This window comes from Cebus imitator, unplaced genomic scaffold (genome assembly GCF_001604975.1).
Source record: "Cebus imitator isolate Cc_AM_T3 unplaced genomic scaffold, Cebus_imitator-1.0 Scaffold12, whole genome shotgun sequence".
Lineage (NCBI taxonomy): Eukaryota > Metazoa > Chordata > Mammalia > Primates > Cebidae > Cebus > Cebus imitator.
Genome location: NW_016107327.1, coordinates 297,661 through 312,603, shown reverse-complemented (window position 1 = coordinate 312,603; position 14,943 = coordinate 297,661).

Below are 14,943 nucleotides of genomic sequence, written 5' to 3'. Positions count from 1 at the left end.
ATGATATGTTTGTATTGTGAAGCAAAAAGAGAAGTTGAGCTAACTATTAAAATTAATTTTTGACTTTCAGAATGCAAAGATTTCAATGAATATAAACCTAGGACTAAATTTGGAAGAACCGTGCAGGAGGCTTTATTCACAGGGCAGTGATAACAAAGCACCAAAAACAGAGTGGCTGAAGACAACAGAAATGGATTGTCTCACAGCTCTGGAGGACAGAAGTCTGAAATGAAGGTCTTTTCTGTACCATACTCCCTCCAAAACTTGCAGGGGAGAATCCTTCTTTGCCTCTTCCTTGCTTCTGTTGGTGGCGCTTGATCTTCAGAGTTCCTTGACTTGCAGGCACATCACTCCGTTCTCTGCCTCTGTCATCACATGATGCTCTCCCTGTGTCTTTTCCCAAATTTACTCTTCTAAGGACCTCAGTCATGCTGGATTGGGGTCCACCCTAATTACCTCCTCTTAACTAAATACCTCTGTAAACACTATTTCCAAATAAGGTCACATTCACAGGTCATAATTTTTGCAAAGGCACTTTTAGGTCTTTGTTGTTCTGTATTAGCATCTTCTGCTTAAGTCCTTTCATAGCCATTGTCATGGGTGAAACAATGTCCCCTGAAAAAGAGGTTGAAAAAAAATCTGATACAGTTGGCCCCATCTTGCTTTTAACCTTCAAGTTGTCCGTTAGTCACTCCTGGCCATAGGCCAAGCTAACTTTGAGATGAATTTATTTTATAGTTTAAACTTAAAGCAAGAATAATAATAGTTTTTCCTAAACTAAGCAACCTTTGTAAAACTAATACAAGGGCACAAGGTTAAGATTATGAGATGTGCCTAATTATGCTAAGATGTAGGCATAATTAAACATTAACCAGCCACTCACTATTCTGGAGGTCACAAGATTTATAACTTCCCCAATTATTCCTGTAAGTAACATCACCATTGTAACACCTAAGATTGGCAAGATTGGCCTTTTAAAAGTGCTTTTCAGACTTCTGACAATCAACTGACTTGGACTTCACCTCAGTCCACAACTTGTGACTCAACTGGTTCTGTGGCCCTCACCCAGAGGTTGACTCAGTGCATAGGGACCATTTCCACACCCCTATGATTTAATCTCCAACCAACTAACATTCCCTATTCCCTAGCCCCCTGCCCACCAAACTATGCTTTTGTTTATTTGTTTGTTTGTTTGTTTGTTTTAGAGACAGGGTCTTGCTCTGTTGCTCAGGCTGGAGGGCAGTGGCACTATCACAGCTCACTGCAACCTCGAACTTCTGAGCTCCAGCAATCCTCCTGCCTCAGTCTCCTAAGAAACTGGGACTCCAGGTGTGCACCACCACACCTGGCTAATTTAAAAATGTTTTATAGAGACAGGGTCTCACTATGTTGCCTAGGCTGGTCTCAAACTCCTGGGCTCAAGCAATCCTCCTGCCTTGGCCTCCCAAAGTGCTGGGATTACAAGTGTGATCCCACCACACCCGGCTCAAACTTTCCTTTAAAAACCCCTAACCAGCCAGGTGCAGTGGCTCCGGCCTGTAATCCCAGCACTTCAGGAGGCCAAGGTGGGCAGATCACGAGGTCAGGATATTGAGACCATCTTTGCCAACATGGTGAAACCCCGTCTCTACTAAAAATACAAAAAAATTAGCTGGGCGTGGTGGTACATGCCTGTAGTCCCAGCTACTCAGGATGCTGAGGCAGGAGAATCACTTGAACCCAGGAGGCGGAGGTTGAAGCGGGCCGAGATCGTGCCACTATACTCCAGCCTGGAAACAGAGGGAGACTCTGTCAAAAAGCAAAATTCCTAACCTCCAAGCCTTTGAGGAGACTGATATTTGATATTTGAGTAATAACTCCAGTTCTTCTACATGGCTGGCCTTACATAAATTAAACTCTTGCTTTACTGCAATACCATGATCTCAGTGACTTGGTTTTGTATATACAGCAAGAAAAATGTATCAGACAATTTCAGACCAATTACAATCACTTCAGTAGAAGCAGCATGGACAGAGGACAACCAGTGACCAGACAACACATTCCCCTTTATGTCAATATGCTGCATAGCCTCCAAAAGGTGGATGGAATTCCCAGAAAAAGGAAGAAGACTGAGCATTAAACTGGAACTCAAACTGAGTTTACATCAACAGATAAGATTAAGGAACTATGGACAAGAAAGCTAAGTTCAATTCAGATATATGTATAGCATTGTTCTCTCTAATACACACACACACACACACCTTCAGACACTATTTGTTCTGTTTCTCTGGAGAACCCTGACTTATACAGGTACTATACTATCATTCGCCCTTTGAAGGTCCCTTTGTTCGGTAATAGGGAGGACTTGTAGGTTCTGGAGCAGGGGAGCACCATGATGGAAGTTGAGTTTAAGAAAACAAAGTTTGAACACTGATCATCAGAGAAATGCAAATCAAAACTCATCTCAGTCAAATTAACATGGCTTACATTCTGAAAGACGGGCAGTAACAAATGCTGGCAAAAGAAAAAAAGAATAGAACTACCATTGTGGAGAAAAAGAATAGAACTATCATTTGATCCAGCAATCCCACTACTGGGTATCTATCAACCCAGAGGAAAAGAAGTAATTATATGAACAACACACTTGCGTACGCATGTTTATAGCAGCACAATTCACAATTGCAAAAATATGGAACAGCCCAAATGCCCATCAATCAATGAGCGGAGATATGTGTGTGTGTGTGTGTGTGTGTGTGTATGTGTGTGTATACACACACATATACCACAATTTATCCACTCATTGATTAATAAAGCCACTTTTAATGGCTACATAGTATTCCATTATATATACATATACACACACACACATATATATACATTTTATGGCTGAATAGTATGATATAAAAGGAACAAAATAATGGCATTCACAGCAACCTGGTTGGAATTGGAGACCATTATTCTCAGTGAAGTAACTCAGGAATGGAAAACCAGGCAGCGTATGTTCTCACTCATAAGTGGGAGCTAAGTGATGAGGATACAAAGGCATAAGAATGATACAATGGACATTGAGGACTTGGGGAGGAGGGATGGGTGGGAGCGGGGAGAGGGATAAGATGACAAATTGCATACAGTGTATACTGCTCTAGTGATGGGTGCACAAAAATCTCAGAAATTACCGCTAAAGAACTTATTCATATAACAAAATACCACCCGTTCCCCAACAACCTATGGAAATAAAAATAAATAATAAAGAATGTGGAGAAAGGGGAACCCTTGCACACTGTTAGTGGTAATGTAAATTTTTGTAACCACTATAGAGAACAGTTGGAGGTTCCTCAAAAGGCTAAAAATTCAGCTACCACATGATCTAGCAATCCCACTGCTGGGTACATACCCAAAAGAAAGGAAATCAGTATATCAGAGAGATATCTGCACTCACTCCTGTGTTTGTGGCAGCACTGTTTATAATAGCTAAGATTTGGAAGCAAACTAAGTATCCAGCAACAGATGAATGGATAAAGAAAATGTACATATACACAACGGATCACTATTCAGCCGTAAGATCCAGTCATTTGCAACAAGGTGGATGGAATTGGAGATTATTATGTTAAGTGAAATATGCTAGGTACAGAAAGACAAACGTTGCATGTTCTCCACTTATTTGTGAGAACTAAAAATCAAAACAAGTAAACTCATGAACATAGAGAATAGAAGGATGGTTATCAGAGGCTAGGAAGGACAAGCAGGTGGTTGGGGAGAGACAGGGATGGTAAATGGGTATAAAGAATAGAAAGAATGAATAAGACCTACTATTTGATAGTGTAACAGGATGACTACAATCAATAATAACTGCATATTTTAAAGTAACCTAAAGAAGGTAATTGGATTATTTGTAACTCAAAGGATAAATGCTTGAGGGGATGAATTTAAAAAGAAAAACAAAGTTTGTAGGAATGAATGTCACAGGACTGATTGGGAGAAGGTAGAGGAATCATACTGACACATTTGTAGCAATGAAGATTTGAGGTGATGTGATCTTGCATTAGGGAGGCAGACATGGAAATGCAGGAAAAGGAGCGCATATCAGATCTCCGAATATATCTGTGATGGAAGGAGGTTTGATTTGCATTCCTCAGAGGAAAATCATGAGGTAGATTAAAAAGTAACTGATGCCTTAATGGGGGATGAATGGTGAGGATCTGATCCCATTTATCTGTGAGGACTTTCTACCTCAATGAATCAATCATTTGTATCTCAATATGAAAACAGAAAGTCAGTCTTTGTAAAGAAGGTGTGTGTTCTGCGGTTATGTTTGATGGTAAATGTTTAACTGGTTCTGTGGAAAAAAAAATCTAGCTCAGGTTTGTAATGTTTGCCTTTTCATGGAAAAACAATCTCACCATGGCAATTTCAAACTACCACCATGATATCACTAAAGGCAGAGCTGGGAAGAGTTGCACAGTAGTATAGGGGAGTATTTCTACCATACAGATACAATAGATAGAAACAGCCTCTTGAGTACAGGGAAGGTAATTAGGAAGTAATAAGATTTGACTCTTTATTACCTTTGTTTGAATGAAAGTTAATGCCATATTCAATAACCAGCTCACTTTTCTGAAAATTTCAAACAAGCCATTAGTTGCTGATTCCAGCACACTATTGCATATATCCTCTGTTACAACTCCTTTCTGATGTCATATAACAGTGTGAGTGTATATGTGTATGGATATTGAGGGGGAGAGTTTAAACAATAGTGTCATTTAAAAGAAGGGTATTCATTCTCATAAAATGTCCCTGCCCTTTTTAATAAGAAGAAACAACCACGTATGATGTCTCTGTAAGGCACACTCAAATAAACATAGTATTTGTTTTTGGTTTTTTTTTTTTTGACGTTTTTATTTTTTATTTTATTTTAAAACATAGTATTTGAATGGGACATTTACATGTGAAAGGCTACTTCACTTTTTTTTTTTTTGACGTTTTTATTTTTTATTTTATTTTAAAACATAGTATTTGAATGGGACATTTACATGTGAAAGGCTACTTCACAATTACCTCTTCTAAAGGCTCTCCTTTGCCACATATTCTATCTTTAGGGAACCAGGGATCACCGTTAAAATCAGTGGATGCCCTGAGACTATGAATCTAGACTTTACAGGTAAAAATTATTAGAAGTTGATTAGTGATTTTTTCCCATTAACCACCCTGATATTTCAAGTGCTAGATTGCTAAAACCTGGAAAATCATTTCTGAGGTAAGAACAGATATTCAGCAGTTTTGGAGATGGAAGCAATGCCAGAAATGGGACTATTTTTCTTATTGTTTTAGATGTAAATGTTAAAAAAAAAAAAAAAAAAAAACCAGGATGCACACTTAGTCCCTACCTCTAAGTGTATTTGTCTCTCTCTCTCTAGCCATCTTCTCCTCTCCCTTCCCAGAGCCCAGGGCTGTGTTTTGGGGGCCGAGTGAGAAGCAGCCGCAGAGTGGTGTTGAGCATCCCTAATACAAAAATTTTAAGTCCAAAGTGTTCCACTCAACATTTCCTTTGAGCATCCTGTTTTAGCTCAAAACGTTTTGAATTTTGGAGCATTTCAGATTTCAGATTTTCAGATTGGGATGCCTGTATTAAGAGGTGGAACTTTTAAAACGTGATTAGGCCATTAAGAGCTCCTCCCTCAGGAACGTGATTAAAGCCCTTACACAAGTCAATTCACACAGGTTTCAGCTCTCTTGCCCTTCCCCCTCCCAAAATGTGAGGGCACAGTGTCTCTCCCTTTTTGGAAGACACAGCACCAAAGTGCCATCTTAGAAGCAGAGACTGGGCCCTCACCAGCTGGCACCTTGATCTTGGACTTCACAGTCCCCAGAACTGTACAAAATAGATTTCCATTCTTTATAAATTACCCATCCTTAGGCATTTTGTTATAGCAGCACAAAATTTAACTTTTCATTTTGAACTAGCTTTAGCTTTTCAAAGAAGTTAGACAAATAGTACATAGAGCTCTTTACCAAACTTCTGTTAATGTTAACCACTTACATGACCACAGTGGAATTATCAAAATGAGGAAAAGAACACTGATAGAAGTACTTTTTAGTTTCATCCAACCTGGAGCAGATTCTCAGTGTTCCTTTGCTGTATTAGTTTTCTAGAGCTGCTGTAACAAGTAACAACAAACAGCGTGGCTTAAAACAACAGGAATTTATTGTCTCGCAGTTCTAGAGGCCAGAAGTCCAAAATCAGAATGCCGACAGGGCTGTGTTGTCCCTGAAATCTGTAAAGGAGAATCCTTCCTTGCCTCTTCAAAGCTTCCTGGGCTTGCAGCTACATCACTCCAGTCTCTGCCTCTGTTGTCACAGGGAAGTCTCCCTGCGTGTCTCTGGCTTTGCGTGGCTATCTTCTTATAAGGACACTAGCCATATTGGACTAGAGGCCACCCTAACCAGCATGGCCTCATCTTTTAAAATCAATATATATTTATACACATGTATGTGTGTATATCTAATTTTTAAAAATGTAACAGGAAATTTACCATTTTAATTTTTAAGTGTACAGTTCAGTAGTGTTGAGTATATTTACATGGTAGTGAAACAGATTTCCAGGACTTTGTTATCTTGCAAATCTGAAACTCTATACCCATTAAACAACAATTCATCTTTAGCCCCTCCCCTCAGCCCCTGGTAACCTCTGTTTTCTTTTCTGTTTCTATAAATTTGACTACTCCAGTTACATATAAGTGGAATCATGTAGTATGCTTTTTTGTGACAAGTATGATTTTGTCTTAGGGAATTACATCTACAACAGCCCTATTTCCAAATAAGGTCACACACTGAATTGTGGGATTGATTTGGGGATCACAATTCAACTTATAACACTTGTCTTTCATGACTGACATTTTTGAAGAGTACTGATCAATTATTTTGAGAATATTCCTCAATTTGGATTTGCCTGAGGTTTCTCTCATGACTGGAATGGGATTATGCATTTTTGTTAGAATACTACAGGAATGATACTGTGATCTTCTCAGTGCATTATATCTAGGAGTTTATATTGCCAATACATTATATTCTGTGGCCCATTTTTAATAAACAAAAAGTTTCACATAATCCACTGATGGGAGTGAGTGAGGTAATCCCATGGTACATGGAAAAGGCTGGAAGGGAGAGAGCACTGGAACCTGGAAAACCATACATGATGCTGTTGCTGCTGATGATAAAGGCTGTTATGATAAAGAGCAGGATTTCTCTAGAAATGGAGAGCAGAGAATGGTGTCAATACACTATGGTCCACATCTCCCAGGAACACACCTTTGCAGTCGAATCAGTTGGGTGTCTTAGGCCTTCCAGCAAGAGAAAACATATTCCATGGGAAACTGTGGGGCACCTCACAGTGTTAGAAAGAACCTATTAGAAGATTTGGACTTTCTTTGGGAGATTTTGGGGAGAGTCTAAGGAACTGCGGATAATTCTATGATTGGGTATCTCAAGCACTTCTACAGGAAGGGCAGATCAGGGTAGAGATAAAGGGGTGATTTATAAAGCAGCAGTAGTTACTCGTTTTAGTGAGAGGGTGACGTTTGGTATTTTGTGGGTTTCACAGTGGTTTCTGCTTTTGTCTTATGTTGTCATGGTCTCAGAGCGACCTTGTTTGATGTTGATGTTCTGTGAGATTAGGTCCAAGGGATCAACACAGCTCAGCTATGAGAGAGCCAGATTAGCATGTAATAACATTGAGGCCAGTTCTCAGGTATCAGGATGTTTAGATATTTTCCTCTTTTCCTCGATGTCTATAGAGGTATTTAGAATCGAAAATGACCAGATGAGTGATGCTAGCTTTGTTGTGGGCTGTGAGAGAATTAGAGTAGTCTAGGAAGTCTCGGGCTTCCGTCCTGGCTAACAGTATGAATGAATGAGAGAGTAACTGAGCTCAGGGATACGAGCAGAAGAACGGATTTGCGGTCAGAGGTAATGAGTCCAATTTTAGCCACACTGAGCCTGAAGTAATCAGGCCAGTTTCCAATCTCATAGTTCCGAAGCTAGCACTGTGTGCACACACAGCCAGGAAACAAAAACTGCTAATACTGAGATATCTTCTGAAAACAAAAGTCACAAAGCCTAATCACAAACCACAAATACCTCCTGAAACATTTTGATAGCACCTGTCAAACAAGAAAATTTAGGGAATTTCTAACAGCAGTTGGTCCACCAAGAGCTACCGCAGAGGCAGCACTTCCTACGAATGCTTATTTCCCACCCATACCCTTAGCTTTACAGCCGATTCCTTCCTCTGACTTCACACTTCATAGAACACACCCCTCCCTGAGCCTCATTACATCTTACTGCCTTTCAAAATGGAAATCAGCTTAGAATCAATTCCATTTTCCTGGCTCCCCATTCTTTCTGGGTTAGAACTGCCCCAGTTAATTTAAAGCCAAGGCAGACGGTAACACATCTTTGGCAATCAATGCAAGTGCCGAAGGAGAGATGGGTCACACTCAGGCTTTCTTAAATCAACACTTGCATGGCGCTTCCCTCCAGGCTCAGCAGTCACCCACCTGCCGTTGCTGCCACTAATTTGACTCCCCAGGAGGCGGAAGGTGGTGGAACTGGGTATAAGGCATGGTGTGGATGTGCAGTAACAGGCTTCAGGAAAGAATGATGAGGCTGACCTAAGAGCCTGGGTCGCTGCCTGAAGAAGGACTTGTGCTGAGCTCAATGAACATGACTCTTGGCTTCATTAGGAAAGTGTATTTGGAAAATATATGAGAATATATTTCCAAGTCTCTGAAGAACAGTGCCTGGAACACAATCAGTGCTCAATAAATATTTGAGCAGGATGGGGCGGCATTCTTTATAAATATTTGGAAGGAAGGAATGAAAAGTTTGACTCCAGGTAGGCAAACAGCTCTCATCTGAACCCTTCCTGAGCCCATGGGCTTTATGAGGGTGTGGTTTTTCCTCTCACTCAGACATGAGAAATGGCACCATGACCCACCAATATATGAGAAACTGACCATTTTGTTGGGAAACACTAGAAAACTACCAGCTCTTGCGGGTAACCTTGTTCAAATATCAAGTGGCAAGTTCTGCGTCTATGGATTGATTTCAGCAACTTAGTCATTCAGAATACTTAAAAATAGAACCAGTCTGTTTAAAGTGTCCTTCTGACTAGGGCCAGAATCAAAACAAGAGTTGCTTCTTTTGAAATGACAGCCAAAACCTACTAAGAAGGTGTGGATTGAGGGACTCGAAAGACAGAGACCCTCTGCTCTTCTAGGCCTCCCCACAGAGAAGCAGCAAGGGATGGGGTAACTGCCTGGGTCGAGGCACTGCTGGGGTAGCTGGGGCCTGCACAGGGAACAGGGGTCCTACATGGGGATTTGGGACCCTCACAGAGAGTCAGGATCCTGGTCAGAGTCAGGGCCTTGCCTGTGATTCCTCTCTAAAAAGGTAAACACAAAAAAGGGAAATTCACAAATGTTCCATAATGGACATTATAGCTACAATACCAGCATCGATTCCATTCATTCTTCTCCCCCTGAGTAGGAATGAAAATGATCTCAGCCATAGCTCCAGGAGGAGGGGGATGGGAGTGAGCAACTCATTGGTCTAAATTAATGAAGTCTCATCATCTTTGTCATGCGCTTGGTTTAGGGATGGCAGGGGATCTAAAATGGCCCAATCAGAGGGAAACCGAGGACTTCTCTTTTACGCATAGATAAAAATGGTGCACGTCCCTGGGCAAAGGCAGCTCTGGCAGGTGCTGGCAGCCATCCTAGGAATGCAAGGGGAGCCATCCTCGGGAGAGGGGGCAGTTCCAGGAAAGGAGAAAGTCAGTCTTAATGACACTGCTGAGTGGCTGAAGCACTGAATATTTCTGGAATTTTCACCAGCATTAACTAAGAGTTTCCTTTTTTAAGTGAGTTTGATCCTGTTATTTCATTACTTACAACCAAGAATGTCTTAACTGATACAGCTATAAAAACATTCGTCATCTTCTCTTTGGTAAGATAAAGTACAAAAAAATCAGTAAAGGATCTAAAATAGGCTTTCCCCTCACACATAATGTTAAATTGAAAGAGTCAATACTATGCTTTATTAAGAATAAAATTGTCAGAATTTTTTCAAAGGTAATTATTATGCTCTTCTTGAAAAGAATTTAATAATGTTAAAGAAATTAAAATTATAGTAACCCATGGTTTTATCACAGTAGAATGTTATTTATTTATTTATTTATTTTGGAGACAGAGTCTTGCTCTGTCGCCAGGCGCCAGGCTTGAGTGCAGTGGCATGATCTCAGCTCACTGCAACCTCTGCCTCCTAGGTTCAAGCAATTCTCCTGCCTCACCCTCCCAAGTAGCTGGGACTACAGGTGCATGCCACCATGCCCAGCTAATTTTTGTATTTTTCGTAGAGACAGGGTTTCACCATGTTAACCAGGATGGTCTTGATCTCTTGACCTTGTGATCCGCCTGCCTTGGCCTCCCAAAGTGCTGGGATTACAGGCGTGAGCCACCGCACCCAGCCAAATGTTTTTTATTACTAGATTATTAAAAATGTTTATATAAAATTACAATCATAACTGAAATTATTTTTTATTCTTTAATGATTTTATCATAACCAATTTCCCATGTTTCTCTGTAATCTTTATAGTTATTTTCATTTTTTGAAAAAATTACCATCTTGTTTATATACAGTAATTTAATTAGACCACTCCCATAATGTGATCCATACACTTGGCTTCAACTTAGTTTTTTGTATTTGTAATTATGCTGCAATTAACAGATTTATGAAGCATGCAGCTTTTTCCTTCTGTTGAATTTGAATTAAGTGAATGGCCTAGCATTTCTAGGACGGTATAACTCCTAGACTAAGCAAGGCCTTAGGTATCAAACTATTTGGGAAGAAGTCTTGGCTCCATTCTTGCAAACTGTATTATCTTGCTATTATCTTGTACAGATTACATAAGCTTTGTCTTTTTTTTTTATTTGTAAAATGGGAATAATCACAGCACGCACCAGAGCGTTACTTTGGAGACCAGTTGTCATAATACATGTCAAGGGACTTAAAACAATGCATGGTACATAATAAGCTCTCAAGTGCTCTATTACTGTTTGGAGTAATACTAGCATATGAACACATTAGTACAGTAAGTTCTATGGCATTGTGGCCTTACTAGTGCTGCTTATTGATAATATTTTGTCACTTTAACAGACATACCATTATATCTCATCATTATCAACTTTCATTTTTTAATTACTGAAGGTGGCCATTTCTCCATGTCTTTAATGTGTACTGTCTGTGCCCTTTAATAGATCATTTTATAAAGTATGTCTAATAATCCAAAGGGACTGTGACTTGTTAATTTGTATAGGTGTGTGTATTAGTTTCCTATTGTTCCCGTAACAAGTTACCACAAATTCAGTAGCTTAAAGCAATGCAAAATGGTCGTCTTACACCTCTGGAGGTTAGAGGTCTAAAATCAAAGTGTTGGCAGGGCCGTGTTCATTCTGGTTGCTTTGGTGAGAATCAATATCCCTGCCTTTTCCAGCTTCTAGAGGCAACTTGCATTCCTTGGTTTATGGCCCCTTCTTATAGGAACCCTTGTAATCATATTGGGTTACCAAAAAAATCCAAGATTACCTCCCCAGCTCATGATCCTTAATTTAATCACATACACAAAATTCCCTTTATCATGTTAGGTAACATATTCACAGGTTCTGAGAATTCACATGTGGACAGCTTTGAGGGCAATTACTTAGCCTACAAAAGCATAAATGTACTGATTCATTCAACCTACATTAATTGAGCACCTACTCTGTTCCAGATGCTGGAACTATAAAGGTGTATGGAGACATAGGGCCTGTTGGCAAGAAACATTCTTAGCAATGGAAAGAAAGAATGAAAGGCAGGAAGAAAAAAAGTAAGGAAGGAAGGAAGGAAAGAGGGAAGGAAGGAAGGGATTCTCACTTTTATTAATATCTAATAAAAAGTAAGGAAAATAAACTAGATGATTTTAAAGTTCCCTTCCTGATTTGTGATTTCATGATTGCTACTCAATTTGTTCCCCAAATGAGATTAGTGATTAAAATACTTAGCTTCTGGGCCTGGAAGAAAAAAATAATATTTACTCCCAGGAAATGACTTTTAAAAGAAGTTTTTAGATAAGTAGCTACTAAAACTCATTATTAAAAAACTACTCCATCATTTTCCCCAGTGAGTCCTAATATGCATTTGGATAGTTTTTGTTTCCTTATTAAAGTATACTATAAAATTAATGCCATATTCTTTTCACTTACAAGCAATGAAGGCCTTCAGGTTGCAGACAGAAAAGTCAGTCTGTGTATGTTTAAAACTTTGATACCCCTCAGCTCCCTTGGCATGGCTTCAAAGTGCTCCAGTGTATGGGTAAACAGAGATTATTCAACCAATCCTCACTGGACAGACATTCAAGTGCTTCCAATCTTTTGCTAAACAATGCCTCCACACACTAGAACATATGTTGTTTCGTCTCTATAGAGACGTTTCTTTAGGGTACATGCCTCAAAGAGGACTTCTGGGACAAAATGTAAATGCTTTAGTAATTTTGTTGGATATTGCCAACTTTCCCTCTACAGACGCGGTGAAAATACCAGGCAATGGATGACCAGCAATGTATGACAGTTCCAGACTCTCCACAGCCTCGTCAACAGTGTTTGTGAAACATTTGGATTTTTGCCAATCTGACAGGTAAGAATTGATACTTGCGAGTAATTTAAATCTGCTTCTCTCTTACTGTAAGTGGAGTTGGTCATCCTTTATACAGGACCATTAACCTCTTTTTAAATTAACTTCTTAATTGAGATGATTGTGGGTTCACATGCAGTTGTAAGAAATAATATAGAGAGATCCTGGATACCCTTTACCTAGTCCTCCTCCTCATCTCGTAAAATTACAGTAGGACGTCACAACCACGATTGACACTGGCACAGTCAAGATACAGAGTAGATCCTGATTTTTCTTTTTATGACATTTTTATGTGCGTTAAGATGGGGTAAATTCCATTTACTCCTCCCAGTAATGATAAAAACAAAACAAACTTACACCCTATACAGAATGCATAGGTAGCTTACCAGAAGACTCTGAAAGGTGCAGTGAAGAAAGCACACTGACTAGGGACATGTGAACTGGAGGAACAACCCAGCTGGGAGCTCCTGGAATTTCTTCCAGCCTCAATACCCCAGTCTGGGTGCTAGAGACATCTGCACCCCAGAAATGCCAATAAGGCAGACTTTTTAAAATTCCCCCATGAAAACATGCTGTAAGTACAAGAACATAGAAAAGAGCAGCCCTTTTTAAAATATATAAAGTTCTGGGATACATGTACAGAACATGCAGATTTGTTACATAGATACACATGTGCCGTGTTGATTTGCTGCACCTATAAACCTGTCATCTAGGTTTTAAGCCCGCATGCATTAGGTATTTGTTCTAATGCTCTAATGATGTTTCCCTGTGTCCATGTGTTTGCATTCAACTTTCGCTTATAAGCGAGAAAATGCAGTGTTTGGTTTTCTGTTCTTGTGTTAGTTAGCTGAGAATGATGGTTTCCAGCTTCATCCATGTCCCTGCAAAGGACATGAACTCATTCTTTATTATGGCTGCACAGTATTCCATGGTATATATGTACCATGTTTTCTTTATCCAGTCTATCATTGATGGGCATTTGGGTTGGTTCTGAGTCTTTGCTATTGTAAATAGTGAAGAGCAGCCCTTTTAACCATACCTGTCTGCTCTCCAGAGCACCACCAGGAAAGAAGCTATGCCCTTCCTCTGCCCCAACCTGCAGTGCTGTGGACAGCCTGTTTCCCACCCTCACTCCCACCCCGTCTGCAGTAACTAGATGAGGCCCCTCCCTTACACAGCCTAAGGTACAACTCTGGAAATGTTCCTTCTTTTATGGGACCTGTCCAAGACTTTTGCTCAATTTTCCAACAGGTTTACAAGTATGTTATAAAATATTCAGAGGAAAAGGGGGTTGGCCCTTTTGAGAAACCCATGGCAAGAATCTCCCTTTCTTAGTTACGGGCTACTTGGTAAAAACTGTATCTCATTTGCCCCCATTCCCCCAGCGCTAAGCACAGTGCCAAGACATAGTGTGTTAATAAATGACAAAAAATTATTGGTGCTGGAGAGGATAAAGGCAAGGCTACCCAAGCTACTAAACAGGCTAAAAGACTGCATAATCACCTTATGCAAAATGCCATTTATACCAAGGTCAAGGGAAAAAAGAGTATAATAAAAGGGCAATCTAGTTACCATAGTGACCCTGTTCTGCTGGAACAAAAACACTCAATGGGATTTAACAGAGACTCCAGGAAAATTAATAGCTATCATGACTGTTCCTGATTCTGACAAAGATGGTGGTGGAAGAGAAGAAGGGAGAAGGAAAAGCAGGCAACAGAGGGGTGGAGGGCGAGAACTGTGTAAAGAACATCTCATAATCCTTGGAAATTAACTAGATACATTGTTAAAACTACCTCAGATGAAAATTATGCTCCAGAGATAAAGTGACACTTTCTCTTTGATAAGCCAAACAGGTGCCTTCACAATCTGCTCTCATACTCTTTCATCAAAATATTAGGGTCACATCATACTGTATATTTTGTGGGAGGGGCAACTTTACTTTTGATTTTTTAAAAAACAAAAATGATCTTGGCAATGAACTTTTTACTATTTTTTCTCTTACATACTAACCTCTATTAACTTTTTGACTTAGAAGATCCCTTTTAATTTTAAAAATATATTGAGTGTCGGGCCGGGCGCGGTGGCTCAAGCCTATAATCCCAGCACTTTGGGAGGCCGAGGCGGGTGGATCACCAGGTCAAGAGATCGAGACCATCCTGGCCAACATGGTGAAACCCCGTCTCTACTAAAAATACAAAACATTAGCTGGGCATGGTGGTGCGTGCCTGTAATCCCAGCTAC